This window comes from Monopterus albus, unplaced genomic scaffold (genome assembly GCF_001952655.1).
Source record: "Monopterus albus unplaced genomic scaffold, M_albus_1.0 scaffold149.1, whole genome shotgun sequence".
Taxonomy (NCBI): Eukaryota; Metazoa; Chordata; class Actinopteri; order Synbranchiformes; family Synbranchidae; genus Monopterus; species Monopterus albus.
This window is the reverse complement of record NW_018128029.1, coordinates 757,376-765,708: the sequence shown is the minus strand read 5'-3', so window position 1 is coordinate 765,708 and position 8,333 is coordinate 757,376.

The following is an 8,333-nucleotide window of genomic DNA, read 5'->3' as shown; positions in this document are numbered from 1 at the left end:
GCCTCTGGCCTGCAGCTGGCTGGGATTGGCTCCAGCTCCCTGTGACCCCGTTTGGGACTAAGCGGTATAGAAAATGGATGGATGGAGTATCATCTGCATAGCAATGGAAATTTGTGCTGGGCGTCCTGATAATATTGCGTAAAGGGAGCATGTATAAAGTGAAGAGAATTGGACCTAACACAGAGCCCTGTGGAATGCCGTGACTAACTTCAGTTTGTGTGGAACATTCGTCATTAACATGAACAAACTGAAATCTTTCTGATAAGATTTGAACCAGCGTAGCGCAGTTCCTTTAATCCCAATAACATGTTCAAGTCTCTGCAGTAAGATGCTGTGATCAATGGTGTCAAAAGCAGCACTGAGATCTAAGAGGACAAGTATGGAAACAAGTCCTTTGTCTGAGGCTAGGAGAAGGTAGTTGGTGACTTTCACCAATGCGGTTTCTGTACTGTGATGGACTCTAAAACCTGACTGAAAATCCTCAAACAAATCATTCTTGTGCAAGTGGTCACATAACTACTTTGCAACAGCTTTTTCAAGGATTTTGAAAATAAATGGGAGATTGGATATTGGTCTATAATTAGCTAGGACACCTGGGTCAAGAGTAGGGTTTTTGAGTAGAGGTTTGATTACTGCAACTTTAAAAGCCTGTGGAACATAACCTGTTAATAGAGAGAGGTTAATCAGATCTAGTATGGATGTGTTGATTAGGGGACAGATGTCTTTGAGCAGCCTGGTCGTGATGGGGTCCAGCCTTTTGTTGTGCTGTACATGTAAACTGTTTGTACAAATGTATATTAAACATTGAGAATGATAGAGATGTTTCAAGAAATGAGCCAAAGCAATTGAGAAAACGTTTAATAACCAGGTTCAGATCAATTCATTTCTTTTGTTTTTAAATCACATAGGAAGAAGGCAGACTATGAAAACTCAGAGGAATTGTTTCTGAGCCTGACACACTTTGACAAAAGCTCAACAAACTGTGATCATTTCCTGCATTTTCCATATTATCAACCATATATAAGAAACTGCCACTTGTGAGTGCAGACCGACTGTGTGGGACATGGCTCCTGTTTGTCTGACATCTAATGGCTGCCAACAGTCCATTTAAATCCATTATTCCCTCCTGACTAAAACAGTACCCTTCATTAAGATCGAGTCAGGATGGTTCAAAGGGTCTCATCGATTTCTCAATACTCTGTTTACCTTAAACTTGTGTCTTTTTATCACCACTCTGATGTCAGAAGGGTGTTGCCTGTTACGAACCCGGATAAATCTGATCTGTTGTCTTGCTTAGATTGAATAAACCTGTGAACAAACCTGCTCCTGAGGGGGTTTGACATTACGGACATGTTGTCATAACAAAGTACCACAAGACTGTGGAAGAACCAAGAGATCTGGGATTTTGTGAAATCATTAAAATCATCCAACTAACCTGTTAATCCACATACTACAAATATCCCCAAGGTGTTTGACAAATCACTCTTACTCTTGCCAGTACTGACAGGTTCTGTTGTACGCAATTTGTACTGTTGTCTCGGTAAAATACAACCTTGTCTCAAGTTTGCCTATCCCTCTCTGTCTCAGACAAAGAGCAGGGAAGCAGAGCTTTATTTTGCCATCATCACTTATCTTAAAATATCTCTGAACTGCTGAAATTTCTTCTTGTATAACTAACAACCTGTGCAACCAGAGTGAGGTTGACATAATGTTGCCTTAAAGTGGCATTGGTACATGGTATCGGACAAGTTGGTATGAGTACAAAAACAAGCACTAGGGGGTTGTATCAGACATGATAGTTGACACTAGTATCTGCAGTGGTGTGTCCCTACCTGCTAGTGCTGAGCCAGAAGGTGTAACTATAATTATTTCTGATTCAGATTCCTTCAACTACATTAACTTTTGGACATCCGATTCTTAATTTCACCAAGGCAGAACATAACACATGACACAATGGTAATACAAGGTATCACTGCATACTGTATGTATCATTGGCATAGCAATGAAAATCAACATTGTCTTTGGATGACATTTTCTAAGGGCAGCATGTATAAAGTAAATAAACGTGGACCTAGAACAGACTCCTAGGGGACCTCACAACAGAAAGGTGAATGAGAGGAGAAGGCATCTTCAAACAGAAAAGAGAAATATTTGTTGAACAAATATGAACCAATCCAGAAGCAGATAGCTGATTAAGACACTGTGGCCCACTGTGACAAGGCTGAGCTGAGGTCAAGCACAAAGGAAATGGTAGGTAGGTAGGTAGATACTTTATTGCCCCCTCAATGGGGAAAATTTCAGTGTTTCAGCAGCAATGGAGAACAAACAACATAACACCATGAGAAACAAACACCACACACATATCTTGATAAACAAATTTCAGTACCTCAAGCAGATTTGATTTGATTTGATTTGATTTATTCTTTCAAGCATATAAAGCAGTTGATATAACAACACACATTTTTACACACAATCCAATATCAATTTGCTTATACCTAGTACATGCTTGAATGGAGTAGGAAGAAGTCAGACTTATCCAGTCCTACCCCATGACATCATCTTACCATCATTGGTTTGCAAGCAATAAATGATTCACTTCTACACACACACATATTATACTAAAAAAAGAACATAACAGTGTTACATCACACAAGTGATATACTAAAGAATGGTTACAAAATATACACCACACCCACAATAGTCCATGTAATTAATCAATGAGCCTGTTCTTGCATATATCTTGATTGACACATACCTTTATATTTACATTTAAACTCGTCAATTCTATTACTATTTTTTATAACACTGCAGTCTTATATCCCACTAAATCGAAACATTTTAGCAATTTAGACTGTATGAAAGCTCCAATGGTGTGATCCCTATACCCCATCTTATGCACAATTCTTATCGCTCTTTTTTGTAATATATACAATGGTTGAAGTGAGCTTGTGTATGTATTTCCCCAGTTTTCAACGCCATACTCTAAGTATGATAGAATCAATGAGGAATACAAAATGCGTAATGCTTTCCCATCCAAAATATATTTCACCCGTGCCAATATCAATATATTTTTTGCTATTTTATTCTGAACATAACTGATATGCGATTTCCAGGAAAATTTGTCATCAACTATGACACCTAGAAATTTAATTTCATGTACTCGTTCAATTTTAGCTCCCCCAATATTCAATTGAAATTCATTGTCTAATCTGCGATTCCCAAATACCATGAATTTAGTTTTATCCAGATCCAGATTTTGATCCAGAGATACTATATTAATGTCACACCATTTCGTTATCTTCTCTAGCTATATGGCTGCTTATTGCCACCCGATCGATCTCTCTGGGTGCTTTTTCGGCAAATACAGACACATGCTGTTGGCATCTTTAGAAAAGCTATGCAGAGTTGAACGGATAATGGTGGTAGTTGGCTGCTTTTGACATGAAATTGCTACTTAGTGCTTTTGGGTTCCCATAAGGTATGGTGACAGAACATACAGTACATGTGAACACCTAACATTAATATTTGTCTTAGGTATTTTGTCTGATGTTTGAAATGTGTAAAACAACACTGACTGTGGAGCTGTATGGTTTTTCCCACTAAATAGATATCAGAGCACACTGCAGTGCCTACATATTAAATGAACTTCATGCATTTGCATGCAAAATCCATAGCACTTATGTCCTCCATTAGTTCAGTAAGGCCAGAGATGTCGATCGGTTCGACCTAAAACCATATTGGCAATCAGAGAGGATTTTATGTCTATCAATAAATGTGTCTAATTTGTTATTAAAAAGTTTTTCCAAGATTTTTGAAAACTGTGACAACAGACAAACCGGTCTATAATTTGTGAAGTTGTGCTTATCCCCAGATTTATACAAAGGAATAACCTTTACTATTTTCATATTTTTGGGGAACTGACCAAGTCGAAACGACATGTTAAAAACATGGGTTAATGGTTTGCATATCCCCTCGATTGCCCATTTAACCACTGTCATACTGATACCATCACTATCACTGGATGATTTATTACCACATTTGTTCACTGTCTCTATAATTTCCTTTTCAACAATTGGCTTAAGAAACATAGAACACATATTTCTTTCAAGTCTAAACGGTATTTGTACAGCACAATCTCTCAGTCAGAACAGAAGACTACATGTGCCTCTGTCAGACAATCATGTCTTAAAGCATCCGTAAAGGTGTTCATATTATTGTAAAATAAAAGCTTTTGTATGCACCTCGCCATTCCTGTGTGGTGCAGAGCGGGAGTGTGACAGAAGTTCAGATTTGTTAACGTTGACCCCAGTTCTGTTGACCCTTGTGGGCATAGCCAATCACTAATGATCACAGCTTGAACTGACTACTTGTCTACTTGTGTCCCTGAATCTCCCAAACTGCAGAATAACATATCAGTTACAGAAGCAGCAACAAGACTGTTAAAAAGGGCACAGCTTGAGTCTCTGAAACGTAGTGTTCAACTGGTAAAAGCATTAGCATTGTAGCTAAGGTGGCTTCATACATAATGTGCCCCAGGGCTACTGCATCAACCAGAGCAAGACCCTCATTATTCTGAGATCATGAGAATACACCATAACACTAAAACAGCAGAAATGTGTCAATGGCAGAATCAGTTGTAAACAGTGTAGAAGTTTGTTCACCTCTCTGTTTAACCTGTGCTTGCTCACAGCCAGAGCCCTTTGTTATTCTTAGATTAAAAGGTGTACACGTGAGCAACCACACCCAGACCTGCAGAACAATCTGCCAAAATGAGCACTGTATTGGTGTAAACTGTTACACCCGACTGCTTTAGTGCTGTGGGAACGTGAATACAATTTGTCACATTAACAGCTAGGCTAATACTGACATAACCTGACTGCAAATGTAAGTGAAGGGAAGTCAGAGACCTGGTGAGAAAATGAAAAAGGTTCTATTTTGTACACAGCTTTTGATCTTTTGAACCAAGTTATAAAGGAGAGAACAGAGAAGGAAGCAAGAAGGACCGGGCAGACATTAGGAATTGTATTCCATTTTCCCAGGACAAATATAGTGCGTCCAGGTCACCTAGGTCTCCCTTGTGTCATTTTGAAAGTAGATCACTTTGCACCAGAGATTCCTTCTGGAGTGTAGTACAGCAGAAATCTAGGTTGCTCTCTTAATGTGTTCACTAGCAATGCAAAGGAATTGTGAAATATGAAGTGGTACTACACTGCTTAATACAGTTCATTTTACAATATTATTCCTTACAGACAGATTGTGATGGTTATTAGACCATTCTCTGATTTCAGACACTTTTGTTTTTTCTTTTCCCCCCATGAACATTTTAAGGAGTTACTCACCTAATGTAACTGTCAGAGTAACATAATATATTCAAAGCAGTGGAGATACGTGGGTAAAATACTTACCTTTTAAAACAGGGATGTCTCAGATAGTAACCCATCTTGCTCCTGAACCTGCACTAAAATGCTCACAGTAATGCATGTTGGTATTGGCCAATATAGGTGGGAAAATATCAGGTATTTAACTCATCTTCAACCAACACATCAGTAGGTCCCTATTAAAAACTGTCAGTGTTGCTGGTTTTAAATTTGTGTGTGATGTGATGTGTAAAAAAAAAAAAAAAGTCAACCTGAACTGGTTTGTTTCCTTTACAGATGATCATGAGGATGAAGATGCTGTTGTCAACAGAATATCGTGAGCAAACTGATTTCTTTTTTGGAGAACAATTGAAGATGTAACATTGGGCTTCAGAAAATAGTGAATTTGCAATTTTAGTACATTTTTACAGCGAATTGATTAATCAAGAATTTAATAACAGACTAATTGATAATGGGAATAATTATTAGATGCAGCAATGACCACTAATTTTGAAGGTGTTACTTAAGCTAGAACAGTGCTGCAAGTATCACATATCCCAGTCTAGAGTCAGTCACACCCTCAGAGGTACTTGTAGCCACATGCTGCCTTTTTGAGCCCAGCTGCTGCCTCCGACCAGCTTTCTCCAGTTGTCGCCATGATTCCCTCAAAGATCAGATTTTTTCCGCTTGGACTGTGCTTCCAGATGCTCCATTCTATCTGTTATAGTCATTAAACTCTCACACGTTCTGTAAACCTCCTCCTTCGCTTCCTTGGCGTGTATTTTCTGTTCACCCATGGCAGTCTTTATCACATCCACCTCTCGCTGGGTAAACTGCCGACTTGTTTTTATCTCCTGTATTTCTCTGGTCATTTCATCGAATCTCCTGTTGTTTGTCTCCATAATTAGTTGCACAAAGCCTTTGAAGCACTCCTGCAGTTGGTTAAGCATCGTAATGAACATCTGTTTCTCATGATCCACGATGTCTTTAACTTGCGCCGCTCTATGACACATTTCTTCTGCCTCCATATCCTTAGTCACTTCTGATTTATTAGGTTTTTTCCCTCTTTGAGGCATTTTAGCAGTTGTAAAGTATGCTCAAAGACTTGCTCAAAGACTTGAAATATAGAACAGACAAGAGGAGCAGTAAAAACGTCTGCTCTCGCTTGCAAACCCGGAAACTGAATAGAGATAATAGAGAACAGACAGCATAACACCATGAGAACAAGCACCGCACACACATCCTGATAAATTCCAATGTACTCAAAAATAGACAGAATCAAGTATTTGAATAATCAAGAACAGAATTTACATATGTGCATATTAACCATGCATTTTACCATGAGGTGAGTATTGCACCTCAGTTGACTTTACATAGTCCCTCATACTTTCACCTAGCTTATCCCTGCAGTGATGTATTGTACAGTCTGATTGCTGTGGGGAGGAATGACCTATGGTAACGCTCCTTCTTACACGGGGGATGTAACAGTCTTGCGCTAAAAGAACTGTTCAGAGCCTCTACTGTGTGGTGCAGGGGATGGTAGGGGTTGTGCATGATCGACATTAGTTTTACCAGCATCCTTCTGTCCGCCACCTCCTCGATGGAATCCAGGGGGCAGCCCAGGACAGACCCAGCTCTCTTGACCAGCTTGTTGAGTCTCTTTCTGTCCCTGACCGTGCTACCTCCCACCCAGCCCACAACAGCATAAAAAACAGCAGATGCCACTACAGTATCATAAAAAGTCTGAAGGAGTGCCCCGCGCACACCAAAGGACGTCAGTCTCCTCAACAAGTGGAGGTGGCTCTGGCTCTTCTTGTACAGGCCATCAGTGCTCATCCGCCCCCCCATATACATCCAACAATGGCAGTGTCATCAGAGAACTTTTGTAGGTGATGGTGGGAGTTGTACTTGAAGTCTGATGTGTAGAGGGTGAACAGAAAGGGGGAAAGCACCGTCCCCTGGGGTGCCCCCGTGCTGCAGACCACCACGTTCGACACAGTCACGCAGCCTGACAAACTGAGGTCTGGTTGTAAGGTAGTTAATGGCCCATGCGGACAGGTGTTGGTCCACACCTGCCCCCTCCAGCTTCCCCCTCAGCAGTGATGGCTGGATTGTGTTGAAAGCACTGGAGAAGTCAAAGAACATGACCCTCACCATGCTTCTGGGGGACTACAGATGAGATAGGGCTTGATGCAGCATGTAGATAATAGCATCATCAACCCCAATGCCAGGATGGTATGCAAACTGCAGCGGGTCAAGTGCCGAGCTCACCTGGGCACGGAGGTAGCCGAGGACAATCCTCTCCAATGGAGGCCTGCATCAGCTGTAAGCAGTAAGTCGATGATGAGCAGGGCAGTGTTATGGTTTGGGTGGCACTGCCTGTTTGGTGCTTTTATTTTTCGTGGTTGGCTTCCTGTTTCTTTCAGTTCACATGCCCCAGTTTTGCCCCAGCTTTACCCCAGCTAATCAGCATTTATTGTTTACAGCTGCTACTCGTTATCTCCTGGTCCTGCCCCATATTTATACAACCTGTTTTCCACTGTTTGGTTGCTGGATCATTAATGTTCCCACACCCTGAGTTCGCTCCTCGATGTTTCTGTGTTCACGCTGGATTACTGCTCTCTGGTTGCGCTGGGCTTTGGTTAGTTTCATGTTTGCATTATTCACTCTGGACTCTAGATTTATTATCTGTTTGTCGTTTAGCACTTAGCTGAGTTTTTTCTTTTCCTGATTGGCTACAAGCGGCACCTGAATACTGTTTGTTCGCCTCCTGTTATTTTCCACCCATCTGAACCCTTGACTCTTTGAATGTCTGGTGTGCTATGAGCATGGCATCTGCCTGTTACCTGCTGTAATGCCCAACTTCCAACAAGCTTCTCCAGAGTGCTCAACTCCTGACCTCCTTTGAGCTGCGCCAGTGTGTTGTGAGTATCCTGTCTTGCCCACTGTGCTGTGGAGCAAGTGCTCCAATGCTGT